The 19133-nt window shown below is 52.4% G+C and overlaps 1 long non-coding RNA gene across 1 annotated transcript; it reads left to right on the top strand.

The window, feature by feature from the left end:
• Nucleotides 1-815: 815 nt before the first annotated feature.
• LOC138417334 (uncharacterized) lies at nucleotides 816-14578 on the top strand. Its single transcript, XR_011248077.1, has 3 exons — nucleotides 816-918; nucleotides 13942-14070; nucleotides 14477-14578. It is a non-coding gene; the product is annotated as an uncharacterized lncRNA (long non-coding RNA).
• The last annotated feature ends 4555 nt before the right edge of the window (nucleotides 14579-19133 follow it).

Here is a 19133-nt window from a genome sequence, read left to right as displayed (position 1 = left end):
AGAACAACAACAGGAAGCACAGATCAGGGATGAGGTGGAATCTGGTTGAGGAATCCTGATTCTCTTTCCTGAGGTCACTTGCCTGTAAGAAGTGATTCCCAGCCTGATGGGCTAGGAAAGCCCAGGAGCCATGAACCCCTTTGTTTCCATTCAATTTAGTGGGAGTGGCTTTAATAGGACCGGGTAGAACCTGTTTACCTTTTCACCTTCTGGGCACCGGGGCGCTTGACAACACATCTCATCTGTGGAGGTAACCAAACTGCTTTTGTCCTTTCCGGAACACTTGCTGGGTCCCCACATGATTAGGGGGCTGCTCTTAGCTTTCTTTGGCATAGAAGCCCCAACTCCAAGTTCTCTTCCTTGTTAGGTATCACTTTCTGAAGATCAGATGATTTCTAAGCAAGCGAAAGTGATTGGAGGGCAGCTAGGGCTCAGCATCAGACCTCGGGGCAGTAAGGGGCACTCTCTGTTCTTGTGGCCCCTGGCAGAGGCGCCAGTGGAGTCCTGGCCCAGGGAATGCTGCAAGCCCAGAGCGCTTTCTGGTTTCCAGCAACAGCAGGCCAGTGCAGCTGAGCCCTGCACACAGGGCTGATTACTAGGAACATCTCGGTTGAGTTCTCTGTTTCCAGTTGTCCAGTTGCTATCACATTCTTCACTGTCCCTGGAGAGCGCGTCCTAAGATCAACACAAGTCAGGCAGCTCCCAGCCAATGTCACTTCCCTGGCAGGCAGTCCTGCGGCCTCTGAAGACCTCTTCTGGCTCCAGGAATCTCTCACACTTCCTGCCTACTGGTGAGATTAGCTGTGGAACCTTCTAGAGCACTGGAGATCGGTCACTAGGACGCACGGATGAATGTCTGTTCTGCCTATAACCACTGCCTCCTGGTGAATCCATTCTTCATGCTCCAGATCACTCATGGTAGGAAGTTCTTCCAAAACTCTTAAAAACTTTGGGGCTATAGTCAGTGACCATTTCCTCCCTGCTTCTCTTCAGAAAGTAGGAGAGGGGCTGGTTTCCCTCCTTCACTTGCTCTTGGGCCATTAGCGGGAGGAGCCGTTCCATTATCTGAGCTCTAATGAGCCCAGGAACTGGAGAAGATGGGCCTGTGGGGGTGATTCGATTTGAAATTCAACAGCCCAGTTATTCCAGGGGGCTTTATTCCTGACCCTGGGGCTCTGTAGAGTGGGGTGTCCTGCGCAGGCAGATCTGGTACCTACTGGGGTGTGGAGGGCATTCAGGCGGTGGTGGAGGAGAGGGACCCAGCCAGGGACGTCTGCCTGTTGTTTTCACTCGTAACAACGGCCCTTAAAATGATCTGGGCCCAGTTGTTGCACGCTCTGTGATTTGCAGCTGTAGGGGCTTAATCACACTTTTCCAGCTTTTATAGTTAATTTAAAATGTTTTAGAGAAGAAGTTTGGCTGGTCTGTGGGCAGTAGGATGGCCCACTTCCAGGGGGTAATGGGATGGTTCCTGTCTGCTAGTCCAGATACTGTACTGCCAAGGGGCATAGGTGGCAATTTGAGGACAAATCTTACTCAAAAAAGAAAAAGAGAGCAGGCCTGGTTTGCAGTCTCTCAGCAGATGTGCTGAGTATTCACTCATCAGCTCATTATTTATTAATTCATTCATTTAGTCCGTGTCCATGGTCTATACAGTGTCCCCCTGCTTCCTATCCCTTGCATGCTTGTGCATGTGTGTGTACACAGCCCCCCCACCACATGCGTACACACATATCACACACACACACACCCCACATGCACGCACACACACACCCCACATGCTTGCACACACACACACCCCCCGCATGCACGCACACACATACCCACACACACCACACATACCACACACACACACACCACACGCACACACACATACCCACACTCACCACACACGCACGCATGCACACACCCCCCCACATGTGTACACACATATCACACACACACACCACACATGCTTGCACACACACGCACACCCCACATGCGTACACACATATCACACACACACACCCACATGCACACACACACATACCACACATGCTTGCACACACACACACCCCACATGCGTACACACATATCACACACACACACACCCCACATGCACGGACACACATACCCACACACACCACACACACTCCCACACACACACACACACACCACACATGCTTGCGCACACACACCACATGCACGCACACATACCCACACACACTGCACACGCGTGCATGCACACCCCCCACATGTGCGCACACATACCATACACACACACCACACACACACACATATACCCCCCACACACAACACACGCACGTACACATACCCCCCCACACCACACATGTGCACACACACATACATACATACACACACACCACACGCACACGCACACATACCCACACACACACCACACGCCTGTGCACACATGCACACACACACACACCACTTTGTTGGGATGCTTTGATTACAGGCTCTGACTGCTCTTTGTTTCCTGCTTCATTTCTGTTGAGATGGAAGAATTGTCCCCCCTCTTTCCCAAAGCCAGCATTTCCACCTGCCTTCTTGGGATCCAGTGTTTCTCCTCTACTGGCTCTTTAAAAAAATTTTTTTATTGGAGGATAATTGCTTTACACTATTGCGCTGGTTTCTGCCAAACGTCAACATGAATCAGCCATAGGAATACTCGTGGCCCCTCCCCCTTGGACCCCTCTCCCGTCTCCCGCCCTGTGCCACCCCACCCCGGGTTGTCACAGAGCACTGGGTTGGGCTGACTGCATCACACAGCAAATTTCCACCTACTGGCTCTTTTCCATCATCGGTCAAGTGTGTTCAGAACTTTTCCCTTTGAAAACACTCCTTTAGGACCCCTGATCTCCCAGCTGTGACTCCTTCTCTCCCCTTGGGTGCTCAGCCCAAATATTCCAGTGTTGTCCCCCCACCTCTTCTTCCCATGGATGTCTGTCTGTCAGCCCTACATGCCCCTGAAACTGCCCTCACCCAGGGCACCACTGGCCTCCAGATAAAACCATCTGACTTCCACTCACTCCCCATCCTCTCATTTGCCAGAGCCTTTCTCACCTGAGCTTTTGGGTGGTCCCCTTGCATGGGAACCCCCCTCCTCCCCCAGCTTCTGCTCCAGAGCTGGGCTCTGGCCCATGTTCGCATCACGTGACCCCTCCCTGCAGTATTGGGCTGAGCTGGGTGTGTAGGCCAATCAGATTTTCACTGTGGGGAGGCTGGACTTGGGCTTCGGAGATGGCCAGCTGGCTGCTGCACGCAGCTGGGTGTGAGGACACACATGTGTGATCCTGAGACCCTGTGTGTCTTTGCGTGCACTTCTCTGAGGGCTGAGAAGTGAGGGTGCTGGCCTGGAATTAGGTGGTGGGAGGAGTAGGGTGGGGAACTGAAAGAGCCTGGGGGGTGCCCTGGGGGCCTGAAGATAGTCTAGACCCTTGCTCTAGAACTTTTCCCAAGGCCCACTTGAGTGGATTTCCACAAATCACCCTTTGTGTTGAAAGTACGTCTCTCTGTTTCTCGTAATCTGACTTGAACTGGTTTCTCTTACTTTGACCAAAGGCACTCTGAGCTCTTTCCTTCCGTCTCATCACTTTGCTTTTCTCTCTCTTGCCCAGGCCTCTCTCCCTCTCCTCCTGGTTCTCTCTTTTTCTTTCCCTTCCTTTGTTATCGCTGAGCCAAAAGGGAGGGGGTTGTGTTGGGAATAGCAGGCTCCAGGCTGCCACGGCCAGGGTCCTTCTCTTCTCTGAGATGCTGGGGTTCAGTTCTCCCAGGTTCAGTCATGGCATGAGGGGCCTCTGGGCCCCTGTAAGTCATATTACCAAGTTTAGATCTGTTTCTTTGATCTAATAGACGTATTTTTCTTATGTTCTCAAGTTCAAAGCCACTACCCTAGTGATGGGAATAGGCACTTGTTTTTGTATGTTTATATATATATAAATATATATGGGGCTATTTTCATTTATATTTTTGTCTGTATGGCTTTTCCCCAACAAATCCTAAAAGAGATATTAGCTCCTGCAGAGGGGCCTATTGTCCTCATTGGGTAGAAGCAACACAGCAGGCGTGTGTGTAGTTAGTTTATACACAGAATAGAATCACAGTAGTGCAATTTTAATGAACAGGGAGGAAATAAAAACCCTTTAAAACACTTTGCTTGATCAAAATTTCAAGGCCCTGTACTTCCTATTTGCTAACCCTCCTGGAAGAAAAGTGCTCCAGTAATGACTAAAGCATGCTGAGTTTGGCCTCTCTTTATTGAAAATGTTGTTGTTGTTGTTGTTTAAAGTAGTTTAATTTGAGCATCAGCACCAGCCAGTCTCCTTTTAATTACAGCCTTCCCTTTCTGCGGCTAGCTGCACCACACTCCAGAGAGTCATGGGGCGAAGTGGTGGTGGGGTACAAGCTGGGGAAGCCTTCTTTCTGGGAGGGTTTCAATGGCTTTCATCTGGTTTATTTTTGCTTTCTTAGTAAATGTACACTTAGAACACAGGGTGAATAGTTGAATTCCCAGAGCAGTGCTTGCTGTGAAAGCCTATTATTATTTATTTTTTCCCCCTGGAAAAACTTCCTTTGAGTCTTTTCCCCTTGGTGTCCTGCCCTCCCTGTGTTCCGCTCGCCTGCTAAGTTGTGAGAATCAAAGATCATCACACAAACAGAGGAATCAGGGACCCGAGCAGGTGCTGGCGTTGGTGGTGGGCCGGTCAAGGAGCCACTGGAGCTGTCCGCTGTCCCCAGGGATTTGTCTCATCCTCGCGTTGGCCACCTGCCTCTCCCCAGCCCTGTATCCTCCTGGAGGCTGTCTTCAGGGCCCGTCCAGCATGGATGACTCACGGTCAGTCCACCGGTGCCAGATGTCAGCTATCCCTCATCCTCAGGTCCTAGCATTTATGAAGAACAGCCTCTTTCTACCCTGCACCAGCTTGGGAACAGAACTTGAAATGAACAAACCCCTGACCCAAGAACCGAAGTCAGCCAAGCAGGATCCCTAGGGAGGAAAATGAGGGGGTTTGCAGCAAACGACTCAAAGATCCGTTTCAGATGCTCTGCCCCTTGAACATCCTTTCTCGGAGCGTCTTTCCACTTCCCTGTCCCCAGGAAGTGCCCGATCTGGGTGACTGTCCCTTCTTCTTTCATGAGAAGCTGAGCAGCCATGCCCAGCCTCCACTCCCAGACTTGTAGAAAGCTCCGTACAGATTGTGGTGAAGCAGAGGGCGACGGGGTTAACTAGAGCCACATTCCTTAAAGGCCATTCTGTGGTCATTTCTGATGATCGTGTAATTTACCCCAAATGACTTACCAAAATATTTATTTCAGGTAGATGTCTCTGCCTAAGAGAAATAATTGAATAATAATTTCTCTTTCACTGTTGAGGTTTTAAATGGTTGTTGTAAATGTGGTGTCATATTTAGTGTTCTTTATACTCCTTCCCTTTGGATTCCTGTAGATGACACACTATCCATTCACACACTCAGAGAATCATGTTTAATAAACTCTCGGTGCCGAGTACTGACCTGGAAAGCTGACCAGGGCAGGAGCTGGCACGGGGCAGAAGCATGGAAGAGGGAGGGGCCCTTTGGTGGGCATGAGCGGTGCTGCCAGCGTGCCTCTGGACACAAATTCCAGTTGCCTCTTGCCCTCTTCATCGCCTTCCCCTTGCTTGCAAGGAAAAGCCACACCTCTTAGCCGGTGTGTGAGGACACCCACAATCGGGCATTAATGGCACTTTCAAACCTCACCTACCACTTCTCCACACTTTAGGCAAGCTGGGTTTTCCTGTAAAGTGCTGTTCATTGGGTGTTCTCTTTTTTCTTCGTTTTTAAAGATCTATTTATTTATTCGGTGGTGGTGGGGGGGGGTCTTTGTTGCTGCACGTGAGCTTTCTCTAGTTGTGGTGAGAGGGGGCTACTCTCTAATTGTGGTGCTCGGGTTTCTCACCGCTGTAGCTTCTGTTCCTGCAGAGCCGGGGCTCTAGGTGCGCAGTCTTCCGTAGCGGCAGCTTGTGGGCTCAGTAATTGCGGGGCACAGGCTTAGGTGCTCTGCGGCAGGTGGAAACTTCCTGGACCAGGGATCGAGTCAGTGCCCGTCGCATTGCAAGGCCGATTCTTAAGCACTGAACCTCCAGGGAAGCCCTTGCTGGGTGTTCTTAATGTGGTCCCTTACACTGTTGCTGTCTTAAGCGCTCTAGGTTCTTGTAGTATCTGAGGCCACACCCTGTTCCTGCAAGCCCTCTCATGCATGGAGGGCAGACCCTTTAAACTGAGGGAGGCTAGTCTCCTGGGCCCTGCTCCGCGAGGCTTCTCCACCAGTGTGGTTGCCTTGGAAAGCATGCAGCCCTGCCCCTCAGGCCCTTGGAGGTTGGGAGTGAATAGCTGGGATCAGAAGCCATAGTGTTGCTGGATATTGATTCAGCCATATTGCAGGGTAGTACATTAATATCTGGACTGGATGAGAATTTGTCCCAGTAACCTGGACCACATTGACAGATTTTCGGGGTGCAGCATGAGTTCTCTTACCCTCAGGTCATGCCCAGAATTCCTGGCCCATCACCACACACCTCACAGGGGCGTTCTGTCCTGAGCCAGCGTCAGAGGTCCAACTCCGTTGCATCCCTCAGCGGAACCTGGGTGAGATGCTGATGAAGAAGGACTAGGGAGTTTCATCGTGGGACCTAACCTCTGGAATGGCTAGGTGGCTCTCCCCTGCTCTGATTTGCACCTGTATCACTTCTGGTTCTGCCAGCCAGGGGGCTGTGCATGGGAGCTGTGGGAGCTCTGAGCCTCCCCGAGGCCTGGTCTAGCTTGTTCTGACCTGTGACCTACTTCTTCTCCAACACCAAAGACATTTCAGAGATGCTAAGCAGCTCATCTTAAAACCCCCCTATCCATATGGACTAAAACAAACAAACAAACAAACAAAACAGCTCTGACAAATCTAGACAGCATATTAAAAAGCAGAGACATCACTTTGTCGACAAAGGTCCATATAGTCAAAGCAATAGTTTTTCCAGTAGTCATGTGCAGATGTGAGAGTTGGCTCATAAAGAAGGCTGAACACCAAGGAACTGATGCTTTCAAACTGTGGTGTTGGAGAAGACTCTTGAGAGTCCGTTGGACTGCAAGGAGATCGAACCAGTCAATCTTAAATCAACCTTGAATAGTCATTGGAAGGACTGATGCTCAAGCTCCAATACTTTGGCCACCTGATGTGAAGAGCCAACTCATTGGAAAAGACTCTAATGCTGGGAAAGATTAAAGGCAAGAAGAGAAGAAGGTGACAGAGGATGGGAAAGATTGAAAACAGGAGGAGAAGAGGGTAACAGAGGATGAGATGGTTGGATGGCATCATCGACTCAATGGACATTAGTTTGAGCAAACTCCAGGAAGTAGTGAAGGACAGGGAAGCCTGGCGTGCTGCAGTTCATGGGGTCACAAAGAGTCGGACACGACCGAGCAGCTGAACAACACAATCCATATGAGAACCGAGATTCGGAGGGTGGAACCATGAGCTAGACCTGGTTCCCTGTCCTGGTGGTGGGTTTGGAATATCCCATTTCCACCCTATCGGGGGCAGCTGCTAACCTCTCTCCCTGTGACATTTCTCTTTTAGTCTCTAAGACCTGAGCTTGCAGCCTTATTTTCTTTCTTTAAAATTCCTATGGCCTCGCCTTCCTCTTCCCCACCCAGACTAATTATGAAGGTTCTGGAAGGTCCTCAGGTACTTTACAAAGCCTGAGGGTTTTTTGAGGCTATGAATGTCTCCAGCAGATGCTTGGCTGTGTCACGCTGAGGCTGAGGGTGAACCTTCCCTGCTTCGCTACCCTTTCCACTGCCTTGTCTATGGAATTCCCCAAACTCACCTCCTGCTCAGGGTCTTTTTACCCACTTTCTGCCAGGAGGTAAGAAATTTAGCTTGGATTTTCCCAGGACTCTTTCCTTCAACACACCTGCCTCCCCTTTCTGGAGGATGTCTTTGCTTGAAAGCTCGGGGCCGGGAGAAGAGTACTTACTCCCATCTCTGGAACTGGTTCCAGAACCAAGGGTCTAACTACCCATTCCAAGTGCTTCTCACTCTGTGAGGCTGTTCTTGTTGCCATTACCCCATCTCCACACCCCCTACCCCAGCACTGGAACAGCTCTGCAACTTGGCACTTCCACCTCTGACTCTGTGGGACCCCATGTGGCATTGAGGTGCAGAGGGACCACGCAGTGGTCTGGAGATCCAAGATGCCAGCCTCCCCCACTTTTCTCCTTGTCTTTCCAGCCAGGATGTGAGGCAGACTGGGTAGGAGAGAGCCTGAAGGACCCATTGTCTTCTGTTTTTTAGCCTCTGAAAGTGGCTCATAGCCCACAGTAAAGATGTTATTCTTGCCTGGGTTGACTAGAGCTGAGGGTTAGGGCTTTCTCTATACCCTTAGCTGGGGCCCCAACTTGTCCACCATCCCCTTAGAGCCAACAAACATGAACTCAGGAGATGCCACGGATGTTCAGATTCATCATAAGGTGTAAGAAATTTAAACTTAGAAGGAAACCCAGGCATGTTATGCTCCTTCCCACGCCACCCCAGGGCTCCCTCCAGGAGTTGGCTCAGACCTTTGGGATGACCCTAAGTGGATGTCCCCCAGGCCAGCATGAAGCATCCCCTCTTGCTTTACTAGCTGTTTCCTTTCTTCCTGCATAAGTTTTTCTGCCTGTTTACCTCTTCCTTCTTTCCTCAAGACCCCTCCCTTTCTTCTCCACCCCCACTCCCAGCCTCCACCAGAATTTGAGAAGTTTCTTCTGCTTTGTGAGCTTTCGCCGCCTCTGAATATAGTCGTGAACCAGTCATGCCATCCGTTCTGCTGCTTCGTGGAATGAAAGAGGCATTGGCCATTGGTGACTGACTCGGTCTCCAGCTCTGCCCGCTCCGCAGAGCTCGGGGAGAGGCTGAAGTGCCAGCCCTCCAGGCACTTCAGTCACATAACAAGGACACTTTTTCAGTCTCCTCCCCTAGGTAATGCCAAGGGTTGGGGAGCTCTGTGCTGGGATCAGGGACTAAGGACAAATTTATTTCCCCTTTTGTAAATTGCAGCGTCACAATCCTTCATGGTGGGAAGCCTGGTGTCCAGCGTTCCCCTTCCGCATCCATGTGGGGTTGAGGCCACATGTTACATGAGCCCCTTGGTGCCCACCGCCCCCGGACCCCTGTGTGGTCTCTGACTGCCCGAGCTCGGGCAAGCAGGAGAGGAAGCCTCTGTGCTTGCAGGTCCAGCTCCCAGAGCTGCCACCCCCCGCCAGCACTACTTCCCCAGCCGTTCCTGTGGTCTGTGAGCCAGAGTGGAGCCAGCCAGGGAGTGAGCCCAGGGCCGGACGGGATCCAGATCCTGGAAGTGGGGAGAGGAGCAGCGGCCAGCGCCTGGCATGGAGGAATAGCAGCTCCGCCAGCCCGGCTCCACGAGGAGCGTGCGGACGGCCCTGCTCCCGCCGGTGACAGATAAAGAGGCTGAGCCAGGGGCCCCCTCTGCAGCAGTCAGCAGGCTGAGTGGTGAGAGTGGCTGTTCCAATTGTGCGTCCAGGGCACTGGGCCATCCAGGGCTCGGGCTCCAGAGGCGGCCAGCAGTGTGGTTCCTGCAAAGAGGATGAGCAGTTGGCAGTTTGAGTTGAAAAGCCAGCTTTTGAAGGGTGATTTCTCGGCTCCTCTAATTAACGAGAAACAGAGATTTCAGGTTGGCGAACAGAGCTCCCTCTGGCCACATGCACGTTTTTGCACTCTCTTGCTTTTCATGCCTTTATGTCTTTGAAAAAGACTGAAAAGAATAATAATAATAAGCTTTTGGGGGGGCTCCAATTTTCAGATTTGACAGGAATGTACAGGGCTGAACAAAGAGCTCCAAGAATCCCTGCCTCAAGCCTTGTCTTTGGAAAGTGCTGAGCCAGACCCTCTGTGCCTGGGCTCAGATGGAACCACCCTTCTGCTCAGGCTGGGTCTTCTCACTGTCTTAGAAGTCTGGAGGAGTCCCCAGTTCCCCCCGGGGACACTCCAAATGCCCCAGCCCTGGCGACCAGGTCCTCCGTGGTAGTTTTTTCCCTCTTTCAGGCCAAAATAAGCCCAGCTTCCAAACAGACAGACACTTCCCAGAGGGTCTGTGATGTTCTTGTCCTCTCATCCTTTACGGGCTGGTGGGGGCCCTGGGTGGCTGTCAGATTTCTCACTTATAAAATCAGGAGCCCCTCTCGAGTCAGTGGGTCCCCATGCCCATCCACTCGGCCCGTGTTCACAGTCCTGCGGGTAATTCGACAGCTGCGAATCACTGGCCCTGTAACTTCCAGGGTCCCCTCCGGCTACAGAGTTCTGTTTCTATAATTTATTGAGTGTTCGCAGTTGTTCCAGAGTCAAGTTAATTTGATACATGATCTTCCCTTGAATTAAAACCAAGTCCACAGGGGGATCTGGCTCAGGCAGGCCGGGGCGTGGGACTAGGGGTCCTTGTTTTCATCCTGGTCCTGGGCTAGTCGCTCTCTGTGAAAAGAGACCCGTTTCCCTTTCTCACTCCATTTCCTCGTCTGACAAGTAATGTGTTGCTGCCTCAGCACAACCTGGTGGAATAGCCAGCCGTTCAGCCACCGCTAATGTATCCAGCCAGCGAATCGGGGGCTGCCTCCCTCCACGGAGCCTTCTTCATCTCTCCATTTCTTTAGCCCCTCATGGTACAATTATTTTGAGTTAAAATGAATATAAATGCTGCATGAGTCTTTAAAAAAATCAATTTGTGATGCCCCCTGAAGAAACTGAAGTCCCTCTGGACCATCACTAAGCTAGTCCCTTTATTTCGTCTCCGGTGGATCTTCCTGACCCAGGAATGGAACCTGCGTCTTCTGCATTGCAGGCGGAGTCTTTGCTGCTGAGCCACTGGGGAAGTCCACTGTCCCTTTATTTCCATCCGAAAAGGCAGGGCTCTTGGCCACGTACTGCCACCCGGGGCGGAAGCCAGTATTTCATGTGTTGGGAGAAGTGGCACCAAGGTTTCAGGGTCTCACAGACTCACTTCTCAGCCATGTGACTCTGGGAAGAAAATGAAATGGTGGAATTTGCCAAGGTTCTGTGGGAAGATGAAATCCTGGAAGTCTAAGAAGCCCCTTTCCCCTCCCTCGGGAAAGCTCGAGAAGTGGTGTCTGGCTTCCTCAAGAGACTGTTCGGCTTCTTAAAACCAGAACCCAAAGCGAGAGATGCTGCTCGGGGGCCTGGCTTCCTGTGGGGGCTCCCTGCTGGCTGTTCTCTGCTGCTCAGGCCGCCCTCACACCCTCGCCGGCATCCCAGGGGTGTTCTCCAGGCTGCAGCCACTTGTGATTCTTCCTGCTCACCCTTCCTGCTCACCCTTCCTGCTCACCCTTCCTGCTCACCGGCTCATCTTTGAAGTGAACCCTGGGAATGCAGACGAAGAGCTGAGACGCTTAACTGATGCCTACCACTAGATCCAAGGTCTTTTTATTCACCAACCCTGCTCATCTCTTTTGTCCTCGAGAGCTCATTCAAGGGGAGAGTTTGGGCCCACTTTCCTTTTTCTTCTGCGTGGTCGTTGTGGGCTGTTCTCTGTCCATTTCCTCATCAGTGCATCTGCCTCCGCATCGGGACCTGTGCCTTCTATTTCTCTGCAATTCTGTGCTTTCTGCATGGCAACCAGGTGACTGACCCCTCTTTAAAGCTCAAAGAGCTGTTGCGTAAAGCTTTCTCTGAAAAACAGCACCCTGCCCATATTCAAGCTCCATGGTCATTCGAACCAAGGGGAACCTTTGAAGTTGCCCTCTCCTTGCCACCAGCCTCTACAAAGAAACAGACCTGCTGGCCACAGCCTTTCCCCAGAGTCTGCCCTACTTAGCTAGCCAAGGACATCCTGCTCTGAGCCTGCCTCTGTGGCCTCTGCCTCTCAGCCGTCAGGGTTTATATGGTATTCAGAGTTTGGACTGTTAGCTAGTCACCCCCTTTCAATCACAGGCCTGGGAGTGCAGGCAACAGAGGGGGTCAGTGTCCAGCCACTTCCCCAGCTGTGGACACCATCCTGGGGAAGCCCCCCGTTTTAGCTGCAGCATGGCAGAGGGGGACAAACAAGGACACCAGTGGCTGCCACTCGGTCCATTTCTTGAAGCCTCAAGTTTCCTTATTGAGTGTGGGGATGAGAAGCATAGTCAATCAGGTAACGAGGTAAACGTCCAGCCTTGTGTCCACATGTGGTGGGTGGAGTGGGTTGAACAGTGAGCCCCGCAAGGCCATGTCCATATAGAATCTCAGAATGTGACCTCCTTTGGAAATAGGGTCTCTGCAGGTACAGTGAAGGTAAGGATGGAGATGAGATGAGCCTGGATTAGGGTGGGTCTGGAGTTCACCAAGAGTGTCTGTATAGGAGAGAAGGAGACAGGGACAGAGAGAAGGCAGCTGTGTGAGGACAGAGGCAGAGACGGGAGTGATGTGGCCACAAGCCAAGGAATGCCAGGAGCTGCCAGAAGCTGGAAGAGGCCAGGAAGGTGTCCTCCGCAGAGAGCATGGTTCTGCTGACACCTTGACTTTTGGCCTCTGGCCTCCAGACTGTGAAAGAAGAGTTTCTGTTGCTCCAGGTTTGTAGTGATTTGTTAGGGCAGCAGCAGGGAGCTAATATGGTGTGCGCTTTTTGTTTTTCGGCCACACTGGGCCTTCATTGCAGCTCTCAGGCTCTTTGTTGCTTGACGAAGTTGTGGCGCGTAGGCTTCTCATTGCCGTGGATTCTCACTGCAGAACTTGAGCTTCTGTGGCTGTGGCCTGCGGACTCTAGAGCTCGGGTTCAGTGGCTGTGGTGCGTGGACTTAACTGCTCCATTACATGTGAAATCTTCCCAAACCAAGGATTGAACCCATGTTCACACTGGCAGGCAGATTCTTATCCACTCTGCCACCAGGAAGTCCCATAGTATATTCTTGATAAGGGATGGTTATTACTGTCTTTCTTTTAAGGAGAAGAGTGAGACCATTTGGAGGCTTGCTGGCAAAGGAGGACAGAAGGGCAATCAGAGGAGGATGCCCCTGGAACTGAAGGGGCAGGGCTTTGCAGAGCAGGTCAAGGTGCATGGGTAGAGGCGCTGGGTGTTAACGCTCTGAGGAGTTGACGTGTCCCGTCCCGTCTTTCCTGCTCCCATCCGTGCTGACACGCTCCCCAGGGGTGGTGAGGGGACACAGAATGCATTCCATAGCCTCAGAAAGCCAGTGGACAGCCCACAGCCCCTGGCCTCCTGAGCCAGGACTGGACAATGCTCAGAGGTGGTGTGACTAAGCCTGGACCTGTGGTCTCCTCGGTGAGGGCTGAGCAGCTGGGTGGGGATGGAGGACCGAGGGGAGAGGGATGCCCCCGGCCCCGACCTGTTCGGCTGCCCTGCGCACAGGTGCCCGATAGCAGAAGCTGGTGGAGGTCCCAGTTCTGTTGCTCAGTTATGAGGAGACGGAATGTCAGCGCCCTGGTATCTGGGGTGTGTTTAACCTTTGCAAGCTTCTGATCACAGACATGCAGCAGCACCTACCTGATGGGTATCTGTGGCGCCCCGGGAAACAAAGCCTGCTGCCTGCAGATCATCTCACTCTGTGGAGCCTGGGAGGCCTGGACTCCTGAGTCCGACCCTGTTCCAGCAAGAAGTGAGGTGTGCTCCCCCTTCTCATACCGTGGGGGCAGTTACAGCAGTTCACTCATGTCGCGTTAACGGATCTCAGAAGGGTGGCCCACCTGCTCCCTCATCCTTGCTGCTCCCTCTATCGTCATGAATTTGGTTTGCAAACCCTGAACCACCTTGCAAGAGAGGAGGCTGCAAGGACTAGGTCTCCAGCCCCACTGGAGAGCTGCCTGCCGTAGCTCCCACACCCACCAGGGAGAGAGACCTGGGCCTTCCCTGTCTGGGGGTTAGGGGTGAGGGGCGCCTGCTCTGACCTTGACCTTCCTCCTCAGGGATGCCACTCCCAGCACAGCCTCCCATGAAGTGGGAGGAGCAAGGCGTGGGATGCGGCTGGAGCCAGGGCACCGCCAGACCTCCTAGTGGTCCAGGCTGGAGCTTTGCATGTTTTCCGGAAGGCAGCGGTAAGCCAGGGGGTGCTGGGCTGGAAGGAAGGGTTTCAGCTTCCTCTTTGTAAAAAGGTCGTTTAAGGGAGAAGAGATGAACATGGGGACAGTGGAGGCAGGGATGTGGGTGAGGATGGAGCAGAGAGCTGTTCTGAGAGGTGAACTCGGACCAGGGTCCATATGCACAGAAGGTGCGGAGAGGGGGAGAATTTTCCCATACAGACCCCGCGCGCTCCCGGATAAACCAGGGCCAGCACACAGTGGGCATTAAAGAAAGACTTGCTTGGTCCCTCCTCCTAGCACCCACCCAGCGCCTGACCTGCACCCAGTCCTGCATTTCCCTCCCCTCCCCCTCCACGGCTGGATCTGCAGCTCCATCAACCAGGGCTCTGACTTTTTTTTTTTTTTTTTTCAAATACTGCAGATGTCACTGATGGGCCACCCCAGAACTGCGACTCTGTAACTCCACGGAATGTGTAATTATAGCAACACAAGCATCAAATTACCAAGGACAAGTAGCTGCAAAGTAATTACATGATTCTTTGTTACTGGGAGGGTTTGGGGATTTCTCCCCCCTTTTAAGCTTTAAAAGCACCCTTTGAGTGGGCGGGTGGGGAAGCAGGTGGCAGGTGGGCCAGAGGATAAGAGAGACTAGTGAGGGAGTTCCATTCGCTCCTCCTCAAGCTGAGAGGGGCCACTGGGTAGAAGGGTCAGGGAGATGGGGGAGCACTAGGGGGTGGGTGGTTGTTCCTTGGGGGGCAGACTCCAGAGCCACTATGAAGTGATGGTCCCCCACGCTATATCCTCAGCATGCTCCCTCAGCCCCTCTCTCCCACCCATCACACATTTCTCATGGACCCTTCAGCCTCTGCAAAAACCACAGGCTGCCGCCAGAAGGGGACCTTGGTCTCAGTATGCCTCCTGAGCAGCAGGTAGGAGGCTGTGCAGCCCTGGCTCCGACCAGCACCCCAGTGGCCTTGAGGGTGGGGAGGGGTGGTTCTGAGTGCAGCCCTCCCAACCTGCATCTCCTGTCCACCAGCGCCCGATGGTTGTTTGTGGTGTAATCATCCCTCCCTTGCTCCCTGGCCCCCGCAGCTGCTTGGCTGCCAGGGACAGCCCCAGCGTGGCCCCTGCTGGGCTCAGCCCCAGGCTGTCATCTGCATCTGCCCAGCTCAGGCCTGGGTGGCTGGTGACTATGGAACGGCTGCAGGACTAGACTGAAGTGGGACTTGGCTCTAGAGGCAGGACGCCAGGTAGGAGAGGGATGTGCGGTCCCTGTTGTTCTCCAGTGGGTGCCAGGCTGCCCACGGCAACCTGGAGGCAGGTCCGCCTCTGAGACGCTGTGCAGGGGCCCGTCCTGTGAGCCCTGTGCTGCTCTGGCAGGCCCTGGTGCTGACTTTAAGATGAACCGTCTGCCCCCTGCCCCTCATCCCCTGTGTGCACAGTTGCTACTCTGCACTTACTTGACCTAATGCTTCAGAAAGTTTTGGTCAGCTCCCTGCACAAGCGTGTACGTGGATCCTGTCTCTACCACTGGACGCCCCCGTGGTGCTCTCGCCACTGTGGGACCCCACACAGCCAGCTGGTGCTCTTTTCGCAGGACACTGTGTCTTGTGAACGTCCTCAGACGTGCAGAGCAGCCACTCTCTCACACCATTATGGTTTAGATTACAGAGCAATTATCCCGCTGAGCAGCTGTGTAATTCACAGGTCACATCCACTCACCCTGCTAATGGCGTTGGCAGACCCACGGTGAGCAAAACCCAGAAAGCCAGAAGCTGATGTCCTTGAACCCTTAGTGTGGTGGGGAAGTGATGGGAGCTCTTGATTCAGACTCCCAGGTCTGTGGAGTGGGATGTAGGGCTGGGGTCCCTGGGGGAGCATGGGCAAGGGCATTTTGGCTGGGTTTGGGGTGTCATGCAGCCAGTTCTTTGAATGGCCCAGTAACATATTTGATCGGGGTGCAAGAATTCCATTTCTAGGTCTCTAGGGGCAGGTGCCCAGCAGAGAAATGCCGCCAACATAGCAGTCCTGCTGGACCCCCATCCATGCCACCATCTGTCTCTCTGTGATGGGAGATCGACGGAAATATCTGGAATTGTAGAGTCAAATACATGTAGAGTCATGTAGAGGATGGTCGTCCAAGACATTTACTCATCTGCTCAGGTTTAGCAAAGTCTAGAATTTAATTACTCAAAGGGAAGGGAGCAAACTAATCATGCTTTTCAGCTACTTTCTCCACAGAAGCAGAGAGGGGAGAACAAAAGCCCCTTTTCATCCCAGCCCAAGCCTGGTCTCCCACAAGCCCAGGAACAGCCTTTGGTAACAGGCAAGTGTATGTACTTCTTTTAGTTATACATTTATAGAGTCCCAGGGACGGAGGAGCCCGGTGGGCTGCCGTCTGTGGGCTGCACAGAGTCGGACACGACTGAAGCGACTTAGCAGCAGCAGCAGCAGCAGCAGCAGATAGGTCATGCACACCTATGATTTTTAAAATCACTTAAATGGGCCACTCTTGTTCTGTTAATTTGTTTTCCTTGACAATCTGCGGTGGAAGCCTTTCCGTGTCGCTATGTGCGTGTACATGTGTGCTCACGTCACCTTGTTACCCGCTGTGTAGTGTTCCGTAGTGGGATGGCTCATCATTTATGTCACTGCTCCCATAGCAGCTGTTCCCATTTTATGATATCACAGGTGATCCTCCCGTGTCTGGGAATGCATTTTCCTGTAGGTTATAGATTATGAATAGGAATGAAGTATAAACATGTATCTGATGAATAAGATTCTTATCAAGATTCTTTCCTCCTTCCTTCCTGTTTTGTTTCTTGCTTCTTTCCTTTTCTTAAATGTAACAGGAAGCTGGAGGGAGGTGGTCCAGGGCTGCTCAAGGGTGTTTCCTGTCTCCTGGTTCTGCCCTCCTCATGTGTGGCTTTGGTCCTCTTAGTGGAAGCTCCATTATCTCCTATATTTCAACCAGGTAGGAGAAGAGTGAAAGTGAAGGGCAAGAGCCAAGGGCTTTCTGCTCCTGAGAACTCGTGTGTGTGTGTGTGTGTGTGTGTGTGTGGTGGGAGTGTGGCAACCCTTCCATAGGAGTGCACCACCATGTAGATAGCCAGACTGTGTCACGTGGCCAATCTGAGCCTTAAAGATGGCTGGAAAGGGATTTATTTTATAGACTCAGTTGTTGAGGAAGGCAAGGGAGGAGGTGTTTGAAACCGTGTGTGATCTGTCCTCAGACTTCCTCTGCCCCAGGATATGTGTGAAGAGAGCTGTAGGAGACATTCCTTAGACTGGGTTTTGTTTCATTTCAAGCTGTTTGACCTGCTATTCAGGGTCTAAGGTCTGACCTTCTTTCCTTCCCTGTCCCTCCGGCTCAGTTTCCTCATCTCTGAGCACTGAAGAATCACATGCTCTGTGCACCCTGCCTTGGACCCCAGTGTCTGGGGAGGCCTGGCCACCTCTTTCCAGAGCCCACCCTTCTCTGAGGTTCAGTTACATCTGATGTCTTCTCTGAAGCATTCTCCAGCCTGCTCAGCTGGGCAAAGCCTTCTTTTTCCCCACATTGGAGAGTCTGCTTTTGCTCTCAGTTCCCCTCCCCATCTTTCCTAGAATTATTCCCAGGGGTCTGTTTGCCCCAGAAACTAAGGAGGGAAGAAATAAATCAGCAGAGAGAAGGCCATGGCCTCAGGCTAGATTCAGAGACAAGGCCTGCCACATGGATTCAGGTAGAGTCTATATTCAGTTAAGGCGTTGTGGATTTGTGCTGCAATTCTGGAGCTTGGTGGCTGCAGGGAGAAAGTGAGGAAGCGATTTTGCCGAGTCTGGCTGGTCTCTGGGGCCAAGGTGGGCACTGGGGTTCTTCTTGAAGTCAATGTTGGAGGGCCTGGGGGGAGCTGCAGGTGGAGAATCGGGTCAAGAGATCGCCCACCCGAGCCTCTGGGTTCCAGCACCCGTGGAGAGTGACACTTGGAGGTCTGTGAGCAGCAGTGACCTTGGCACAAACATAGGAACCTTTGGCGTCGCTGGTGCTAAAGGCTGAGAGGTGGCAGGTGGCCGTGGAGGCTGGAGGATGGCCCTGGTGAGCCCCCTCAAGGGGTCCTGGGGGTGGGCAAGGTTGGGGGGCTGGAGTTGCAGAGGCCTTTATAGCTGGTGGGGCAGAGCCAAGACGTGGTGCTGTATAACCAGTATGTTGATGCCTGCCTTAAACTGGGGAGCCTCAGATTACTTATGCCGAGGCTGTCTTCAGGTCTGGGTGACAGTCCCACAAAGCCAGGCTCTGTCCATTTCCTGCTCACACAAGCTGCCTGCTCTCGGGGTGGGTCCCCTTCTGTTTTGCAGCTGTACTTTGCTGCAAGGTGACTTTGGAGAGGACTCCAGGAAGCAGTGCTGTCTGGGTGCTGATCATGGATGTGCCTCCAGGTTCTTCCAGGCAACATCACTGTATTTTCTCGGCAGTGGAGTTTTCAAGTTTCTGCCTTGTGCATGTGAGCTCAGTTGTATCTGACTCTTTGAGACCCCATGAACTGTGTAGTAGCCCACCAGGCCTCTCTGACCTTGGGATTTCCCAGGCAAGAAAACTGGAGTGGGTTGCCATTTCCTCCTCCAAGGGATCTTCCCGACCCCGAGATCACACCTGCCTCTCCCTACGTCTCCTGCATTGGCAGCTGGATTCTTTGCTGTCAGAACCATTCTGCCTTGTATCAGATTCCAAGTTATTTTCTAAGGAGAGTTGATCTTCTTAATTTTTCTTCCCTTCTGTCTCAGCCAAGCTGACTTCCCTCCGCAGATATTTATTAAGCTCACAGTCATTGACAGGAACCATCTCAGACTGGCTTCATCACGTACAAGGTGGCCACGTTGAATGAATTACTTGCCTTCACTGTCCATGGTTGGTTTATCTATTAAGAGGAGGATAATAGTCATATCTTGTTTGATGTTGGCAGGATTAAGTGGCTTCCTACAGGTTGTGAACCAGTGAAGTGAAGTTGCTCAGTCATTTCTGACTCTTTGTGACCCCATGGACTGTAACCTACCAGGCTCCTCCATCCATGGAATTTTCCAGGCAAGAATACTGGAGTGGG

The sequence above is a fragment of the Ovis canadensis genome, chromosome 13 (assembly GCF_042477335.2).
Source record: "Ovis canadensis isolate MfBH-ARS-UI-01 breed Bighorn chromosome 13, ARS-UI_OviCan_v2, whole genome shotgun sequence".
Lineage (NCBI taxonomy): Eukaryota > Metazoa > Chordata > Mammalia > Artiodactyla > Bovidae > Ovis > Ovis canadensis.
This window is presented reverse-complemented; position numbering and strand designations above follow the sequence as displayed.